The sequence below is a fragment of the Hyla sarda genome, unplaced genomic scaffold, assembly GCF_029499605.1.
Source record: "Hyla sarda isolate aHylSar1 unplaced genomic scaffold, aHylSar1.hap1 scaffold_316, whole genome shotgun sequence".
Lineage (NCBI taxonomy): Eukaryota > Metazoa > Chordata > Amphibia > Anura > Hylidae > Hyla > Hyla sarda.
The window spans coordinates 60,484-80,281 of NW_026609890.1; the positions used below are offsets into that span (position 1 = coordinate 60,484).

The window sequence follows — 19,798 nt, forward strand, 5'->3', positions numbered from 1 at the left end:
TGTGCAACAAAGGTAGGCGTGTTGTTTTCATATGCAGATCTGAAATATTGTCTTATATGCAAGAGGAGGAGTGATGGGGGTTCAGGCAAAAGCCAGGCTATGGATTGCATTGCTAAATGCTCCATCAGAGTGCAATGGTCGCCTGTCCTTTTTTTAAGTGATGATGTGGGTTTAGCCTGTGCTGTATGTATGTATGGGTGGCTGACTGCCACCCACCCAGAGAGTGTATGGGAGGCTGGTTGGCTGCCAGCCTTCCTTCCATTCCTATGAGTAATGTGAGTGCTCATGAAGGGGACATGGTTGGGTCCACCCCTTTCCCGGTTATCCCCTCTAGGCCTTTTGGCTTAGATCAAGTGTAAAAAAAGAAAGGATCTTGCAACAGATCGCATCCTGAGGCACGTTTTTTTTTGTGTGAATACTTGCACTTGGGTGACTTGTGAGCACATACTGATACATACGTTCCCTATCTGGGGACCATAAATTAAATGGATTTTTGAGAAAGGGAGCTGATTTGGAAGCTTGCTTCTGTCGCCCTATGCATTGACCCGATGTGGCAGTATATTCGGGTAGTGAACAGTGCACCACCCCATTCCAGTGTTAAACAAGAAAGATTCTCATTTAATCCTCCGTGGGTGAGAATTTGAGTTTGAGAATTGGAGACCAAAATGATGAGTTGCACTGACTGGTTTATGAACGTCTATTCATTTAGCGTTTTAATGACCATGTTTGCACACTGATTGGTGTAAAAAAATAAAATAAAACTAAATAATAATAATCTAGCACACCTGTGCAGGTTTGACATGACATGACAGGTAGCTGTCTTGTGGGTGGTGCTGAATCCTGTTAAATGACGTGAGGGTCTCATGCCTATACACAAGGGTGTGTCATTGCTGTTGCTTGACCATGCATTGGTATCTGTGGTCAGTGAATGATAAAAACAAAATTTACCATCCATTGATGGATGGGAAATCCGCCATGAGGCATTTGTTTTTAGAAACTGCTGCTCACAACCAATGTTGCAATGGAGTGTCTCCATCTGCTGGTGGTATTGGAAAGGCATTAGTGCTATGACAGGGTCTGAAGAAGAAGAAGAAGAAGAAGAAGACGGAAAAAAATATATATAAAAAGAAAAAGAGAGAGAGAGAGAGAGAGACTGACTTAGTGAGCGAGTGAGTGAGAGAGTGAGAGTGAGTGAGAGTGAATGAGTGAGTGAGTGATTGAGTGAGTGAGTGAGTGAGTGAGAACAAATGAGTTAAAGCAAGTGAGTGAGAGAGATCGAATGAATGAAAGTCTGAATGACAGAAAGAAAAAAGGATGAAGAAAGAAGCATGAAGAAAAAAAAATGTATATGGAGTTGCTGACATGAGTGCAATCTACAAAGCCGTTGAGGCTGATCCTCATGGGAGGATTATTGCACCAGGACCCTTAGCACTTTTAAAATGCCATTCAATGCCACGGGCTAGATGTAAACTGCAGATGACCATGTTGTGGTAGTTACCATGGATACCCAAGTGATGTGTGAGCTAACACATAGGCCCAACAGATTCCAAGAAGGCCAGAATCACCAGCGGCACCACCATCGATTGTCAGGTCACCCGGATTCAGCAAATACCAGAGTCCAAAATGATGCAGGTTTATACTGTTAATTTTCAGTTTATCGTTACAGTTGGTGTTATTCCATGTCGGAAGGGACGCAGCTACAGCCAGTGGGGTAACTAGAGACAGGCAGGCAGCTATGTGCAACAAAGGTAGGCGTGTTGTTTTCATATGCAGATCTGAAATATTGTCTTATATGCAAGAGGAGGAGTGATGGGGGTTCAGGCAAAAGCCAGGCTATGGATTGCATTGCTAAATGCTCCATCAGAGTGCAATGGTCGCCTGTCCTTTTTTTAAGTGATGATGTGGGTTTAGCCTGTGCTGTATGTATGTATGGGTGGCTGACTGCCACCCACCCAGAGAGTGTATGGGAGGCTGGTTGGCTGCCAGCCTTCCTTCCATTCCTATGAGTAATGTGAGTGCTCATGAAGGGGACATGGTTGGGTCCACCCCTTTCCCGGTTATCCCCTCTAGGCCTTTTGGCTTAGATCAAGTGTAAAAAAAGAAAGGATCTTGCGACAGATCGCATCCTGAGGCACGTTTTTTTTTGTGTGAATACTTGCACTTGGGTGACTTGTGAGCACATACTGATACATACGTTCCCTATCTGGGGACCATAAATTAAATGGATTTTTGAGAAAGGGAGCTGATTTGGAAGCTTGCTTCTGTCGCCCTATGCATTGACCCGATGTGGCAGTATATTCGGGTAGTGAACAGTGCACCACCCCATTCCAGTGTTAAACAAGAAAGATTCTCATTTAATCCTCCGTGGGTGAGAATTTGAGTTTGAGAATTGGAGACCAAAATGATGAGTTGCACTGACTGGTTTATGAACGTCTATTCATTTAGCGTTTTAATGACCATGTTTGCACACTGATTGGTGTAAAAAAATAAAATAAAACTAAATAATAATAATCTAGCACACCTGTGCAGGTTTGACATGACATGACAGGTAGCTGTCTTGTGGGTGGTGCTGAATCCTGTTAAATGACGTGAGGGTCTCATGCCTATACACAAGGGTGTGTCATTGCTGTTGCTTGACCATGCATTGGTATCTGTGGTCAGTGAATGATAAAAACAAAATTTACCATCCATTGATGGATGGGAAATCCGCCATGAGGCATTTGTTTTTAGAAACTGCTGCTCACAACCAATGTTGCAATGGAGTGTCTCCATCTGCTGGTGGTATTGGAAAGGCATTAGTGCTATGACAGGGTCTGAAGAAGAAGAAGAAGAAGAAGAAGAAGAAGACGGAAAAAAATATATATAAAAAGAAAAAGAGAGAGAGAGAGAGAGACTGACTTAGTGAGCGAGTGAGTGAGAGAGTGAGAGTGAGTGAGAGTGAATGAGTGAGTGAGTGAGTGAGTGAGAACAAATGAGTTAAAGCAAGTGAGTGAGAGAGATCGAATGAATGAAAGTCTGAATGACAGAAAGAAAAAAGGATGAAGAAAGAAGCATGAAGAAAAAAAAATGTATATGGAGTTGCTGACATGAGTGCAATCTACAAAGCCGTTGAGGCTGATCCTCATGGGAGGATTATTGCACCAGGACCCTTAGCACTTTTAAAATGCCATTCAATGCCACGGGCTAGATGTAAACTGCAGATGACCATGTTGTGGTAGTTACCATGGATACCCAAGTGATGTGTGAGCTAACACATAGGCCCAACAGATTCCAAGAAGGCCAGAATCACCAGCGGCACCACCATCGATTGTCAGGTCACCCGGATTCAGCAAATACCAGAGTCCAAAATGATGCAGGTTTATACTGTTAATTTTCAGTTTATCGTTACAGTTGGTGTTATTCCATGTCGGAAGGGACGCAGCTACAGCCAGTGGGGTAACTAGAGACAGGCAGGCAGCTATGTGCAACAAAGGTAGGCGTGTTGTTTTCATATGCAGATCTGAAATATTGTCTTATATGCAAGAGGAGGAGTGATGGGGGTTCAGGCAAAAGCCAGGCTATGGATTGCATTGCTAAATGCTCCATCAGAGTGCAATGGTCGCCTGTCCTTTTTTTAAGTGATGATGTGGGTTTAGCCTGTGCTGTATGTATGTATGGGTGGCTGACTGCCACCCACCCAGAGAGTGTATGGGAGGCTGGTTGGCTGCCAGCCTTCCTTCCATTCCTATGAGTAATGTGAGTGCTCATGAAGGGGACATGGTTGGGTCCACCCCTTTCCCGGTTATCCCCTCTAGGCCTTTTGGCTTAGATCAAGTGTAAAAAAAGAAAGGATCTTGCGACAGATCGCATCCTGAGGCACGTTTTTTTTTGTGTGAATACTTGCACTTGGGTGACTTGTGAGCACATACTGATACATACGTTCCCTATCTGGGGACCATAAATTAAATGGATTTTTGAGAAAGGGAGCTGATTTGGAAGCTTGCTTCTGTCGCCCTATGCATTGACCCGATGTGGCAGTATATTCGGGTAGTGAACAGTGCACCACCCCATTCCAGTGTTAAACAAGAAAGATTCTCATTTAATCCTCCGTGGGTGAGAATTTGAGTTTGAGAATTGGAGACCAAAATGATGAGTTGCACTGACTGGTTTATGAACGTCTATTCATTTAGCGTTTTAATGACCATGTTTGCACACTGATTGGTGTAAAAAAATAAAATAAAACTAAATAATAATAATCTAGCACACCTGTGCAGGTTTGACATGACATGACAGGTAGCTGTCTTGTGGGTGGTGCTGAATCCTGTTAAATGACGTGAGGGTCTCATGCCTATACACAAGGGTGTGTCATTGCTGTTGCTTGACCATGCATTGGTATCTGTGGTCAGTGAATGATAAAAACAAAATTTACCATCCATTGATGGATGGGAAATCCGCCATGAGGCATTTGTTTTTAGAAACTGCTGCTCACAACCAATGTTGCAATGGAGTGTCTCCATCTGCTGGTGGTATTGGAAAGGCATTAGTGCTATGACAGGGTCTGAAGAAGAAGAAGAAGAAGAAGAAGACGGAAAAAAATATATATAAAAAGAAAAAGAGAGAGAGAGAGAGAGAGACTGACTTAGTGAGCGAGTGAGTGAGAGAGTGAGAGTGAGTGAGAGTGAATGAGTGAGTGAGTGATTGAGTGAGTGAGTGAGTGAGTGAGAACAAATGAGTTAAAGCAAGTGAGTGAGAGAGATCGAATGAATGAAAGTCTGAATGACAGAAAGAAAAAAGGATGAAGAAAGAAGCATGAAGAAAAAAAAATGTATATGGAGTTGCTGACATGAGTGCAATCTACAAAGCCGTTGAGGCTGATCCTCATGGGAGGATTATTGCACCAGGACCCTTAGCACTTTTAAAATGCCATTCAATGCCACGGGCTAGATGTAAACTGCAGATGACCATGTTGTGGTAGTTACCATGGATACCCAAGTGATGTGTGAGCTAACACATAGGCCCAACAGATTCCAAGAAGGCCAGAATCACCAGCGGCACCACCATCGATTGTCAGGTCACCCGGATTCAGCAAATACCAGAGTCCAAAATGATGCAGGTTTATACTGTTAATTTTCAGTTTATCGTTACAGTTGGTGTTATTCCATGTCGGAAGGGACGCAGCTACAGCCAGTGGGGTAACTAGAGACAGGCAGGCAGCTATGTGCAACAAAGGTAGGCGTGTTGTTTTCATATGCAGATCTGAAATATTGTCTTATATGCAAGAGGAGGAGTGATGGGGGTTCAGGCAAAAGCCAGGCTATGGATTGCATTGCTAAATGCTCCATCAGAGTGCAATGGTCGCCTGTCCTTTTTTTAAGTGATGATGTGGGTTTAGCCTGTGCTGTATGTATGTATGGGTGGCTGACTGCCACCCACCCAGAGAGTGTATGGGAGGCTGGTTGGCTGCCAGCCTTCCTTCCATTCCTATGAGTAATGTGAGTGCTCATGAAGGGGACATGGTTGGGTCCACCCCTTTCCCGGTTATCCCCTCTAGGCCTTTTGGCTTAGATCAAGTGTAAAAAAAGAAAGGATCTTGCGACAGATCGCATCCTGAGGCACGTTTTTTTTTGTGTGAATACTTGCACTTGGGTGACTTGTGAGCACATACTGATACATACGTTCCCTATCTGGGGACCATAAATTAAATGGATTTTTGAGAAAGGGAGCTGATTTGGAAGCTTGCTTCTGTCGCCCTATGCATTGACCCGATGTGGCAGTATATTCGGGTAGTGAACAGTGCACCACCCCATTCCAGTGTTAAACAAGAAAGATTCTCATTTAATCCTCCGTGGGTGAGAATTTGAGTTTGAGAATTGGAGACCAAAATGATGAGTTGCACTGACTGGTTTATGAACGTCTATTCATTTAGCGTTTTAATGACCATGTTTGCACACTGATTGGTGTAAAAAAATAAAATAAAACTAAATAATAATAATCTAGCACACCTGTGCAGGTTTGACATGACATGACAGGTAGCTGTCTTGTGGGTGGTGCTGAATCCTGTTAAATGACGTGAGGGTCTCATGCCTATACACAAGGGTGTGTCATTGCTGTTGCTTGACCATGCATTGGTATCTGTGGTCAGTGAATGATAAAAACAAAATTTACCATCCATTGATGGATGGGAAATCCGCCATGAGGCATTTGTTTTTAGAAACTGCTGCTCACAACCAATGTTGCAATGGAGTGTCTCCATCTGCTGGTGGTATTGGAAAGGCATTAGTGCTATGACAGGGTCTGAAGAAGAAGAAGAAGAAGAAGAAGAAGAAGACGGAAAAAAATATATATAAAAAGAAAAAGAGAGAGAGAGAGAGAGACTGACTTAGTGAGCGAGTGAGTGAGAGAGTGAGAGTGAGTGAGAGTGAATGAGTGAGTGAGTGAGTGAGTGAGAACAAATGAGTTAAAGCAAGTGAGTGAGAGAGATCGAATGAATGAAAGTCTGAATGACAGAAAGAAAAAAGGATGAAGAAAGAAGCATGAAGAAAAAAAAATGTATATGGAGTTGCTGACATGAGTGCAATCTACAAAGCCGTTGAGGCTGATCCTCATGGGAGGATTATTGCACCAGGACCCTTAGCACTTTTAAAATGCCATTCAATGCCACGGGCTAGATGTAAACTGCAGATGACCATGTTGTGGTAGTTACCATGGATACCCAAGTGATGTGTGAGCTAACACATAGGCCCAACAGATTCCAAGAAGGCCAGAATCACCAGCGGCACCACCATCGATTGTCAGGTCACCCGGATTCAGCAAATACCAGAGTCCAAAATGATGCAGGTTTATACTGTTAATTTTCAGTTTATCGTTACAGTTGGTGTTATTCCATGTCGGAAGGGACGCAGCTACAGCCAGTGGGGTAACTAGAGACAGGCAGGCAGCTATGTGCAACAAAGGTAGGCGTGTTGTTTTCATATGCAGATCTGAAATATTGTCTTATATGCAAGAGGAGGAGTGATGGGGGTTCAGGCAAAAGCCAGGCTATGGATTGCATTGCTAAATGCTCCATCAGAGTGCAATGGTCGCCTGTCCTTTTTTTAAGTGATGATGTGGGTTTAGCCTGTGCTGTATGTATGTATGGGTGGCTGACTGCCACCCACCCAGAGAGTGTATGGGAGGCTGGTTGGCTGCCAGCCTTCCTTCCATTCCTATGAGTAATGTGAGTGCTCATGAAGGGGACATGGTTGGGTCCACCCCTTTCCCGGTTATCCCCTCTAGGCCTTTTGGCTTAGATCAAGTGTAAAAAAAGAAAGGATCTTGCGACAGATCGCATCCTGAGGCACGTTTTTTTTTGTGTGAATACTTGCACTTGGGTGACTTGTGAGCACATACTGATACATACGTTCCCTATCTGGGGACCATAAATTAAATGGATTTTTGAGAAAGGGAGCTGATTTGGAAGCTTGCTTCTGTCGCCCTATGCATTGACCCGATGTGGCAGTATATTCGGGTAGTGAACAGTGCACCACCCCATTCCAGTGTTAAACAAGAAAGATTCTCATTTAATCCTCCGTGGGTGAGAATTTGAGTTTGAGAATTGGAGACCAAAATGATGAGTTGCACTGACTGGTTTATGAACGTCTATTCATTTAGCGTTTTAATGACCATGTTTGCACACTGATTGGTGTAAAAAAATAAAATAAAACTAAATAATAATAATCTAGCACACCTGTGCAGGTTTGACATGACATGACAGGTAGCTGTCTTGTGGGTGGTGCTGAATCCTGTTAAATGACGTGAGGGTCTCATGCCTATACACAAGGGTGTGTCATTGCTGTTGCTTGACCATGCATTGGTATCTGTGGTCAGTGAATGATAAAAACAAAATTTACCATCCATTGATGGATGGGAAATCCGCCATGAGGCATTTGTTTTTAGAAACTGCTGCTCACAACCAATGTTGCAATGGAGTGTCTCCATCTGCTGGTGGTATTGGAAAGGCATTAGTGCTATGACAGGGTCTGAAGAAGAAGAAGAAGAAGAAGAAGAAGACGGAAAAAAATATATATAAAAAGAAAAAGAGAGAGAGAGAGAGAGAGACTGACTTAGTGAGCGAGTGAGTGAGAGAGTGAGAGTGAGTGAGAGTGAATGAGTGAGTGAGTGATTGAGTGAGTGAGTGAGTGAGTGAGAACAAATGAGTTAAAGCAAGTGAGTGAGAGAGATCGAATGAATGAAAGTCTGAATGACAGAAAGAAAAAAGGATGAAGAAAGAAGCATGAAGAAAAAAAAATGTATATGGAGTTGCTGACATGAGTGCAATCTACAAAGCCGTTGAGGCTGATCCTCATGGGAGGATTATTGCACCAGGACCCTTAGCACTTTTAAAATGCCATTCAATGCCACGGGCTAGATGTAAACTGCAGATGACCATGTTGTGGTAGTTACCATGGATACCCAAGTGATGTGTGAGCTAACACATAGGCCCAACAGATTCCAAGAAGGCCAGAATCACCAGCGGCACCACCATCGATTGTCAGGTCACCCGGATTCAGCAAATACCAGAGTCCAAAATGATGCAGGTTTATACTGTTAATTTTCAGTTTATCGTTACAGTTGGTGTTATTCCATGTCGGAAGGGACGCAGCTACAGCCAGTGGGGTAACTAGAGACAGGCAGGCAGCTATGTGCAACAAAGGTAGGCGTGTTGTTTTCATATGCAGATCTGAAATATTGTCTTATATGCAAGAGGAGGAGTGATGGGGGTTCAGGCAAAAGCCAGGCTATGGATTGCATTGCTAAATGCTCCATCAGAGTGCAATGGTCGCCTGTCCTTTTTTTAAGTGATGATGTGGGTTTAGCCTGTGCTGTATGTATGTATGGGTGGCTGACTGCCACCCACCCAGAGAGTGTATGGGAGGCTGGTTGGCTGCCAGCCTTCCTTCCATTCCTATGAGTAATGTGAGTGCTCATGAAGGGGACATGGTTGGGTCCACCCCTTTCCCGGTTATCCCCTCTAGGCCTTTTGGCTTAGATCAAGTGTAAAAAAAGAAAGGATCTTGCGACAGATCGCATCCTGAGGCACGTTTTTTTTTTGTGTGAATACTTGCACTTGGGTGACTTGTGAGCACATACTGATACATACGTTCCCTATCTGGGGACCATAAATTAAATGGATTTTTGAGAAAGGGAGCTGATTTGGAAGCTTGCTTCTGTCGCCCTATGCATTGACCCGATGTGGCAGTATATTCGGGTAGTGAACAGTGCACCACCCCATTCCAGTGTTAAACAAGAAAGATTCTCATTTAATCCTCCGTGGGTGAGAATTTGAGTTTGAGAATTGGAGACCAAAATGATGAGTTGCACTGACTGGTTTATGAACGTCTATTCATTTAGCGTTTTAATGACCATGTTTGCACACTGATTGGTGTAAAAAAATAAAATAAAACTAAATAATAATAATCTAGCACACCTGTGCAGGTTTGACATGACATGACAGGTAGCTGTCTTGTGGGTGGTGCTGAATCCTGTTAAATGACGTGAGGGTCTCATGCCTATACACAAGGGTGTGTCATTGCTGTTGCTTGACCATGCATTGGTATCTGTGGTCAGTGAATGATAAAAACAAAATTTACCATCCATTGATGGATGGGAAATCCGCCATGAGGCATTTGTTTTTAGAAACTGCTGCTCACAACCAATGTTGCAATGGAGTGTCTCCATCTGCTGGTGGTATTGGAAAGGCATTAGTGCTATGACAGGGTCTGAAGAAGAAGAAGAAGAAGAAGAAGAAGAAGACGGAAAAAAATATATATAAAAAGAAAAAGAGAGAGAGAGAGAGAGAGACTGACTTAGTGAGCAAGTGAGTGAGAGAGTGAGAGTGAGTGAGAGTGAATGAGTGAGTGAGTGATTGAGTGAGTGAGTGAGTGAGTGAGAACAAATGAGTTAAAGCAAGTGAGTGAGAGAGATCGAATGAATGAAAGTCTGAATGACAGAAAGAAAAAAGGATGAAGAAAGAAGCATGAAGAAAAAAAAATGTATATGGAGTTGCTGACATGAGTGCAATCTACAAAGCCGTTGAGGCTGATCCTCATGGGAGGATTATTGCACCAGGACCCTTAGCACTTTTAAAATGCCATTCAATGCCACGGGCTAGATGTAAACTGCAGATGACCATGTTGTGGTAGTTACCATGGATACCCAAGTGATGTGTGAGCTAACACATAGGCCCAACAGATTCCAAGAAGGCCAGAATCACCAGCGGCACCACCATCGATTGTCAGGTCACCCGGATTCAGCAAATACCAGAGTCCAAAATGATGCAGGTTTATACTGTTAATTTTCAGTTTATCGTTACAGTTGGTGTTATTCCATGTCGGAAGGGACGCAGCTACAGCCAGTGGGGTAACTAGAGACAGGCAGGCAGCTATGTGCAACAAAGGTAGGCGTGTTGTTTTCATATGCAGATCTGAAATATTGTCTTATATGCAAGAGGAGGAGTGATGGGGGTTCAGGCAAAAGCCAGGCTATGGATTGCATTGCTAAATGCTCCATCAGAGTGCAATGGTCGCCTGTCCTTTTTTTAAGTGATGATGTGGGTTTAGCCTGTGCTGTATGTATGTATGGGTGGCTGACTGCCACCCACCCAGAGAGTGTATGGGAGGCTGGTTGGCTGCCAGCCTTCCTTCCATTCCTATGAGTAATGTGAGTGCTCATGAAGGGGACATGGTTGGGTCCACCCCTTTCCCGGTTATCCCCTCTAGGCCTTTTGGCTTAGATCAAGTGTAAAAAAAGAAAGGATCTTGCGACAGATCGCATCCTGAGGCACGTTTTTTTTGTGTGAATACTTGCACTTGGGTGACTTGTGAGCACATACTGATACATACGTTCCCTATCTGGGGACCATAAATTAAATGGATTTTTGAGAAAGGGAGCTGATTTGGAAGCTTGCTTCTGTCGCCCTATGCATTGACCCGATGTGGCAGTATATTCGGGTAGTGAACAGTGCACCACCCCATTCCAGTGTTAAACAAGAAAGATTCTCATTTAATCCTCCGTGGGTGAGAATTTGAGTTTGAGAATTGGAGACCAAAATGATGAGTTGCACTGACTGGTTTATGAACGTCTATTCATTTAGCGTTTTAATGACCATGTTTGCACACTGATTGGTGTAAAAAAATAAAATAAAACTAAATAATAATAATCTAGCACACCTGTGCAGGTTTGACATGACATGACAGGTAGCTGTCTTGTGGGTGGTGCTGAATCCTGTTAAATGACGTGAGGGTCTCATGCCTATACACAAGGGTGTGTCATTGCTGTTGCTTGACCATGCATTGGTATCTGTGGTCAGTGAATGATAAAAACAAAATTTACCATCCATTGATGGATGGGAAATCCGCCATGAGGCATTTGTTTTTAGAAACTGCTGCTCACAACCAATGTTGCAATGGAGTGTCTCCATCTGCTGGTGGTATTGGAAAGGCATTAGTGCTATGACAGGGTCTGAAGAAGAAGAAGAAGAAGAAGAAGAAGAAGACGGAAAAAAATATATATAAAAAGAAAAAGAGAGAGAGAGAGAGAGAGACTGACTTAGTGAGCGAGTGAGTGAGAGAGTGAGAGTGAGTGAGAGTGAATGAGTGAGTGAGTGATTGAGTGAGTGAGTGAGTGAGTGAGAACAAATGAGTTAAAGCAAGTGAGTGAGAGAGATCGAATGAATGAAAGTCTGAATGACAGAAAGAAAAAAGGATGAAGAAAGAAGCATGAAGAAAAAAAAATGTATATGGAGTTGCTGACATGAGTGCAATCTACAAAGCCGTTGAGGCTGATCCTCATGGGAGGATTATTGCACCAGGACCCTTAGCACTTTTAAAATGCCATTCAATGCCACGGGCTAGATGTAAACTGCAGATGACCATGTTGTGGTAGTTACCATGGATACCCAAGTGATGTGTGAGCTAACACATAGGCCCAACAGATTCCAAGAAGGCCAGAATCACCAGCGGCACCACCATCGATTGTCAGGTCACCCGGATTCAGCAAATACCAGAGTCCAAAATGATGCAGGTTTATACTGTTAATTTTCAGTTTATCGTTACAGTTGGTGTTATTCCATGTCGGAAGGGACGCAGCTACAGCCAGTGGGGTAACTAGAGACAGGCAGGCAGCTATGTGCAACAAAGGTAGGCGTGTTGTTTTCATATGCAGATCTGAAATATTGTCTTATATGCAAGAGGAGGAGTGATGGGGGTTCAGGCAAAAGCCAGGCTATGGATTGCATTGCTAAATGCTCCATCAGAGTGCAATGGTCGCCTGTCCTTTTTTTAAGTGATGATGTGGGTTTAGCCTGTGCTGTATGTATGTATGGGTGGCTGACTGCCACCCACCCAGAGAGTGTATGGGAGGCTGGTTGGCTGCCAGCCTTCCTTCCATTCCTATGAGTAATGTGAGTGCTCATGAAGGGGACATGGTTGGGTCCACCCCTTTCCCGGTTATCCCCTCTAGGCCTTTTGGCTTAGATCAAGTGTAAAAAAAGAAAGGATCTTGCGACAGATCGCATCCTGAGGCACGTTTTTTTTTGTGTGAATACTTGCACTTGGGTGACTTGTGAGCACATACTGATACATACGTTCCCTATCTGGGGACCATAAATTAAATGGATTTTTGAGAAAGGGAGCTGATTTGGAAGCTTGCTTCTGTCGCCCTATGCATTGACCCGATGTGGCAGTATATTCGGGTAGTGAACAGTGCACCACCCCATTCCAGTGTTAAACAAGAAAGATTCTCATTTAATCCTCCGTGGGTGAGAATTTGAGTTTGAGAATTGGAGACCAAAATGATGAGTTGCACTGACTGGTTTATGAACGTCTATTCATTTAGCGTTTTAATGACCATGTTTGCACACTGATTGGTGTAAAAAAATAAAATAAAACTAAATAATAATAATCTAGCACACCTGTGCAGGTTTGACATGACATGACAGGTAGCTGTCTTGTGGGTGGTGCTGAATCCTGTTAAATGACGTGAGGGTCTCATGCCTATACACAAGGGTGTGTCATTGCTGTTGCTTGACCATGCATTGGTATCTGTGGTCAGTGAATGATAAAAACAAAATTTACCATCCATTGATGGATGGGAAATCCGCCATGAGGCATTTGTTTTTAGAAACTGCTGCTCACAACCAATGTTGCAATGGAGTGTCTCCATCTGCTGGTGGTATTGGAAAGGCATTAGTGCTATGACAGGGTCTGAAGAAGAAGAAGAAGAAGAAGAAGAAGAAGACGGAAAAAAATATATATAAAAAGAAAAAGAGAGAGAGAGAGAGAGACTGACTTAGTGAGCGAGTGAGTGAGAGAGTGAGAGTGAGTGAGAGTGAATGAGTGAGTGAGTGATTGAGTGAGTGAGTGAGTGAGTGGGAACAAATGAGTTAAAGCAAGTGAGTGAGAGAGATCGAATGAATGAAAGTCTGAATGACAGAAAGAAAAAAGGATGAAGAAAGAAGCATGAAGAAAAAAAAATGTATATGGAGTTGCTGACATGAGTGCAATCTACAAAGCCGTTGAGGCTGATCCTCATGGGAGGATTATTGCACCAGGACCCTTAGCACTTTTAAAATGCCATTCAATGCCACGGGCTAGATGTAAACTGCAGATGACCATGTTGTGGTAGTTACCATGGATACCCAAGTGATGTGTGAGCTAACACATAGGCCCAACAGATTCCAAGAAGGCCAGAATCACCAGCGGCACCACCATCGATTGTCAGGTCACCCGGATTCAGCAAATACCAGAGTCCAAAATGATGCAGGTTTATACTGTTAATTTTCAGTTTATCGTTACAGTTGGTGTTATTCCATGTCGGAAGGGACGCAGCTACAGCCAGTGGGGTAACTAGAGACAGGCAGGCAGCTATGTGCAACAAAGGTAGGCGTGTTGTTTTCATATGCAGATCTGAAATATTGTCTTATATGCAAGAGGAGGAGTGATGGGGGTTCAGGCAAAAGCCAGGCTATGGATTGCATTGCTAAATGCTCCATCAGAGTGCAATGGTCGCCTGTCCTTTTTTTAAGTGATGATGTGGGTTTAGCCTGTGCTGTATGTATGTATGGGTGGCTGACTGCCACCCACCCAGAGAGTGTATGGGAGGCTGGTTGGCTGCCAGCCTTCCTTCCATTCCTATGAGTAATGTGAGTGCTCATGAAGGGGACATGGTTGGGTCCACCCCTTTCCCGGTTATCCCCTCTAGGCCTTTTGGCTTAGATCAAGTGTAAAAAAAGAAAGGATCTTGCGACAGATCGCATCCTGAGGCACGTTTTTTTTTTTGTGTGAATACTTGCACTTGGGTGACTTGTGAGCACATACTGATACATACGTTCCCTATCTGGGGACCATAAATTAAATGGATTTTTGAGAAAGGGAGCTGATTTGGAAGCTTGCTTCTGTCGCCCTATGCATTGACCCGATGTGGCAGTATATTCGGGTAGTGAACAGTGCACCACCCCATTCCAGTGTTAAACAAGAAAGATTCTCATTTAATCCTCCGTGGGTGAGAATTTGAGTTTGAGAATTGGAGACCAAAATGATGAGTTGCACTGACTGGTTTATGAACGTCTATTCATTTAGCGTTTTAATGACCATGTTTGCACACTGATTGGTGTAAAAAAATAAAATAAAACTAAATAATAATAATCTAGCACACCTGTGCAGGTTTGACATGACATGACAGGTAGCTGTCTTGTGGGTGGTGCTGAATCCTGTTAAATGACGTGAGGGTCTCATGCCTATACACAAGGGTGTGTCATTGCTGTTGCTTGACCATGCATTGGTATCTGTGGTCAGTGAATGATAAAAACAAAATTTACCATCCATTGATGGATGGGAAATCCGCCATGAGGCATTTGTTTTTAGAAACTGCTGCTCACAACCAATGTTGCAATGGAGTGTCTCCATCTGCTGGTGGTATTGGAAAGGCATTAGTGCTATGACAGGGTCTGAAGAAGAAGAAGAAGAAGACGGAAAAAAATATATATAAAAAGAAAAAGAGAGAGAGAGAGAGAGAGACTGACTTAGTGAGCGAGTGAGTGAGAGAGTGAGAGTGAGTGAGAGTGAATGAGTGAGTGAGTGATTGAGTGAGTGAGTGAGTGAGTGAGAACAAATGAGTTAAAGCAAGTGAGTGAGAGAGATCGAATGAATGAAAGTCTGAATGACAGAAAGAAAAAAGGATGAAGAAAGAAGCATGAAGAAAAAAAAATGTATATGGAGTTGCTGACATGAGTGCAATCTACAAAGCCGTTGAGGCTGATCCTCATGGGAGGATTATTGCACCAGGACCCTTAGCACTTTTAAAATGCCATTCAATGCCACGGGCTAGATGTAAACTGCAGATGACCATGTTGTGGTAGTTACCATGGATACCCAAGTGATGTGTGAGCTAACACATAGGCCCAACAGATTCCAAGAAGGCCAGAATCACCAGCGGCACCACCATCGATTGTCAGGTCACCCGGATTCAGCAAATACCAGAGTCCAAAATGATGCAGGTTTATACTGTTAATTTTCAGTTTATCGTTACAGTTGGTGTTATTCCATGTCGGAAGGGACGCAGCTACAGCCAGTGGGGTAACTAGAGACAGGCAGGCAGCTATGTGCAACAAAGGTAGGCGTGTTGTTTTCATATGCAGATCTGAAATATTGTCTTATATGCAAGAGGAGGAGTGATGGGGGTTCAGGCAAAAGCCAGGCTATGGATTGCATTGCTAAATGCTCCATCAGAGTGCAATGGTCGCCTGTCCTTTTTTTAAGTGATGATGTGGGTTTAGCCTGTGCTGTATGTATGTATGGGTGGCTGACTGCCACCCACCCAGAGAGTGTATGGGAGGCTGGTTGGCTGCCAGCCTTCCTTCCATTCCTATGAGTAATGTGAGTGCTCATGAAGGGGACATGGTTGGGTCCACCCCTTTCCCGGTTATCCCCTCTAGGCCTTTTGGCTTAGATCAAGTGTAAAAAAAGAAAGGATCTTGCGACAGATCGCATCCTGAGGCACGTTTTTTTTTTGTGTGAATACTTGCACTTGGGTGACTTGTGAGCACATACTGATACATACGTTCCCTATCTGGGGACCATAAATTAAATGGATTTTTGAGAAAGGGAGCTGATTTGGAAGCTTGCTTCTGTCGCCCTATGCATTGACCCGATGTGGCAGTATATTCGGGTAGTGAACAGTGCACCACCCCATTCCAGTGTTAAACAAGAAAGATTCTCATTTAATCCTCCGTGGGTGAGAATTTGAGTTTGAGAATTGGAGACCAAAATGATGAGTTGCACTGACTGGTTTATGAACGTCTATTCATTTAGCGTTTTAATGACCATGTTTGCACACTGATTGGTGTAAAAAAATAAAATAAAACTAAATAATAATAATCTAGCACACCTGTGCAGGTTTGACATGACATGACAGGTAGCTGTCTTGTGGGTGGTGCTGAATCCTGTTAAATGACGTGAGGGTCTCATGCCTATACACAAGGGTGTGTCATTGCTGTTGCTTGACCATGCATTGGTATCTGTGGTCAGTGAATGATAAAAACAAAATTTACCATCCATTGATGGATGGGAAATCCGCCATGAGGCATTTGTTTTTAGAAACTGCTGCTCACAACCAATGTTGCAATGGAGTGTCTCCATCTGCTGGTGGTATTGGAAAGGCATTAGTGCTATGACAGGGTCTGAAGAAGAAGAAGAAGAAGAAGAAGAAGAAGAAGAAGACGGAAAAAAATATATATAAAAAGAAAAAGAGAGAGAGAGAGAGAGAGACTGACTTAGTGAGCGAGTGAGTGAGAGAGTGAGAGTGAGTGAGAGTGAATGAGTGAGTGAGTGATTGAGTGAGTGAGTGAGTGAGTGAGAACAAATGAGTTAAAGCAAGTGAGTGAGAGAGATCGAATGAATGAAAGTCTGAATGACAGAAAGAAAAAAGGATGAAGAAAGAAGCATGAAGAAAAAAAAATGTATATGGAGTTGCTGACATGAGTGCAATCTACAAAGCCGTTGAGGCTGATCCTCATGGGAGGATTATTGCACCAGGACCCTTAGCACTTTTAAAATGCCATTCAATGCCACGGGCTAGATGTAAACTGCAGATGACCATGTTGTGGTAGTTACCATGGATACCCAAGTGATGTGTGAGCTAACACATAGGCCCAACAGATTCCAAGAAGGCCAGAATCACCAGCGGCACCACCATCGATTGTCAGGTCACCCGGATTCAGCAAATACCAGAGTCCAAAATGATGCAGGTTTATACTGTTAATTTTCAGTTTATCGTTACAGTTGGTGTTATTCCATGTCGGAAGGGACGCAGCTACAGCCAGTGGGGTAACTAGAGACAGGCAGGCAGCTATGTGCAACAAAGGTAGGCGTGTTGTTTTCATATGCAGATCTGAAATATTGTCTTATATGCAAGAGGAGGAGTGATGGGGGTTCAGGCAAAAGCCAGGCTATGGATTGCATTGCTAAATGCTCCATCAGAGTGCAATGGTCGCCTGTCCTTTTTTTAAGTGATGATGTGGGTTTAGCCTGTGCTGTATGTATGTATGGGTGGCTGACTGCCACCCACCCAGAGAGTGTATGGGAGGCTGGTTGGCTGCCAGCCTTCCTTCCATTCCTATGAGTAATGTGAGTGCTCATGAAGGGGACATGGTTGGGTCCACCCCTTTCCCGGTTATCCCCTCTAGGCCTTTTGGCTTAGATCAAGTGTAAAAAAAAGAAAGGATCTTGCGACAGATCGCATCCTGAGGCATGTTTTTTTTTTGTGTGAATACTTGCACTTGGGTGACTTGTGAGCACATACTGATACATACGTTCCCTATCTGGGGACCATAAATTAAATGGATTTTTGAGAAAGGGAGCTGATTTGGAAGCTTGCTTCTGTCGCCCTATGCATTGACCCGATGTGGCAGTATATTCGGGTAGTGAACAGTGCACCACCCCATTCCAGTGTTAAACAAGAAAGATTCTCATTTAATCCTCCGTGGGTGAGAATTTGAGTTTGAGAATTGGAGACCAAAATGATGAGTTGCACTGACTGGTTTATGAACGTCTATTCATTTAGCGTTTTAATGACCATGTTTGCACACTGATTGGTGTAAAAAAATAAAATAAAACTAAATAATAATAATCTAGCACACCTGTGCAGGTTTGACATGACATGACAGGTAGCTGTCTTGTGGGTGGTGCTGAATCCTGTTAAATGACGTGAGGGTCTCATGCCTATACACAAGGGTGTGTCATTGCTGTTGCTTGACCATGCATTGGTATCTGTGGTCAGTGAATGATAAAAACAAAATTTACCATCCATTGATGGATGGGAAATCCGCCATGAGGCATTTGTTTTTAGAAACTGCTGCTCACAACCAATGTTGCAATGGAGTGTCTCCATCTGCTGGTGGTATTGGAAAGGCATTAGTGCTATGACAGGGTCTGAAGAAGAAGAAGAAGAAGAAGAAGACGGAAAAAAATATATATAAAAAGAAAAAGAGAGAGAGAGAGAGAGAGACTGACTTAGTGAGCGAGTGAGTGAGAGAGTGAGAGTGAGTGAGAGTGAATGAGTGAGTGAGTGATTGAGTGAGTGAGTGAGTGAGTGAGTGAGAACAAATGAGTTAAAGCAAGTGAGTGAGAGAGATCGAATGAATGAAAGTCTGAATGACAGAAAGAAAAAAGGATGAAGAAAGAAGCATGAAGAAAAAAAAATGTATATGGAGTTGCTGACATGAGTGCAATCTACAAAGCCGTTGAGGCTGATCCTCATGGGAGGATTATTGCACCAGGACCCTTAGCACTTTTAAAATGCCATTCAATGCCACGGGCTAGATGTAAACTGCAGATGACCATGTTGTGGTAGTTACCATGGATACCCAAGTGATGTGTGAGCTAACACATAGGCCCAACAGATTCTAAGAAGGCCAGAATCACCAGCGGCACCACCATCGATTGTCAGGTCACCCGGATTCAGCAAATACCAGAGTCCAAAATGATGCAGGTTTATACTGTTAATTTTCAGTTTATCGTTACAGTTGGTGTTATTCCATGTCGGAAGGGACGCAGCTACAGCCAGTGGGGTAACTAGAGACAGGCAGGCAGCTATGTGCAACAAAGGTAGGCGTGTTGTTTTCATATGCAGATCTGAAATATTGTCTTATATGCAAGAGGAGGAGTGATGGGGGTTCAGGCAAAAGCCAGGCTATGGATTGCATTGCTAAATGCTCCATCAGAGTGCAATGGTCGCCTGTCCTTTTTTTAAGTGATGATGTGGGTTTAGCCTGTGCTGTATGTATGTATGGGTGGCTGACTGCCACCCACCCAGAGAGTGTATGGGAGGCTGGTTGGCTGCCAGCCTTCCTTCCATTCCTATGAGTAATGTGAGTGCTCATGAAGGGGACATGGTTGGGTCCACCCCTTTCCCGGTTATCCCCTCTAGGCCTTTTGGCTTAGATCAAGTGTAAAAAAAGAAAGGATCTTGCGACAGATCGCTTCCTGAGGCACGTTTTTTTTTTGTGTGAATACTTGCACTTGGGTGACTTGTGAGCACATACTGATACATACGTTCCCTATCTGGGGACCATAAATTAAATGGATTTTTGAGAAAGGGAGCTGATTTGGAAGCTTGCTTCTGTCGCCCTATGCATTGACCCGATGTGGCAGTATATTCGGGTAGTGAACAGTGCACCACCCCATTCCAGTGTTAAACAAGAAAGATTCTCATTTAATCCTCCGTGGGTGAGAATTTGAGTTTGAGAATTGGAGACCAAAATGATGAGTTGCACTGACTGGTTTAT

General features: G+C 43.5%; 12 pseudogenes; all 12 read left to right on the forward strand.

The window, feature by feature from the left end:
- The first annotated feature begins 323 nt into the window (after positions 1-323).
- Positions 324-587, forward strand: LOC130329285 (U2 spliceosomal RNA; annotated as a pseudogene).
- A 1,472-nt stretch (positions 588-2,059) lies between these two features.
- On the forward strand, positions 2,060-2,323 carry LOC130329337 (U2 spliceosomal RNA; annotated as a pseudogene).
- A 1,460-nt stretch (positions 2,324-3,783) lies between these two features.
- On the forward strand, positions 3,784-4,047 carry LOC130329338 (U2 spliceosomal RNA; annotated as a pseudogene).
- A 1,472-nt stretch (positions 4,048-5,519) lies between these two features.
- On the forward strand, positions 5,520-5,783 carry LOC130329340 (U2 spliceosomal RNA; annotated as a pseudogene).
- A 1,460-nt stretch (positions 5,784-7,243) lies between these two features.
- On the forward strand, positions 7,244-7,507 carry LOC130329341 (U2 spliceosomal RNA; annotated as a pseudogene).
- A 1,475-nt stretch (positions 7,508-8,982) lies between these two features.
- Positions 8,983-9,247, forward strand: LOC130329288 (U2 spliceosomal RNA; annotated as a pseudogene).
- A 1,478-nt stretch (positions 9,248-10,725) lies between these two features.
- On the forward strand, positions 10,726-10,988 carry LOC130329348 (U2 spliceosomal RNA; annotated as a pseudogene).
- Positions 10,989-12,466: 1,478 nt separating this feature from the next.
- On the forward strand, positions 12,467-12,730 carry LOC130329342 (U2 spliceosomal RNA; annotated as a pseudogene).
- A 1,476-nt stretch (positions 12,731-14,206) lies between these two features.
- Positions 14,207-14,472, forward strand: LOC130329302 (U2 spliceosomal RNA; annotated as a pseudogene).
- A 1,466-nt stretch (positions 14,473-15,938) lies between these two features.
- Positions 15,939-16,203, forward strand: LOC130329289 (U2 spliceosomal RNA; annotated as a pseudogene).
- A 1,484-nt stretch (positions 16,204-17,687) lies between these two features.
- LOC130329304 (U2 spliceosomal RNA) lies at positions 17,688-17,953 on the forward strand (annotated as a pseudogene).
- Positions 17,954-19,429: 1,476 nt separating this feature from the next.
- LOC130329301 (U2 spliceosomal RNA) lies at positions 19,430-19,694 on the forward strand (annotated as a pseudogene).
- The last annotated feature ends 104 nt before the right edge of the window (positions 19,695-19,798 follow it).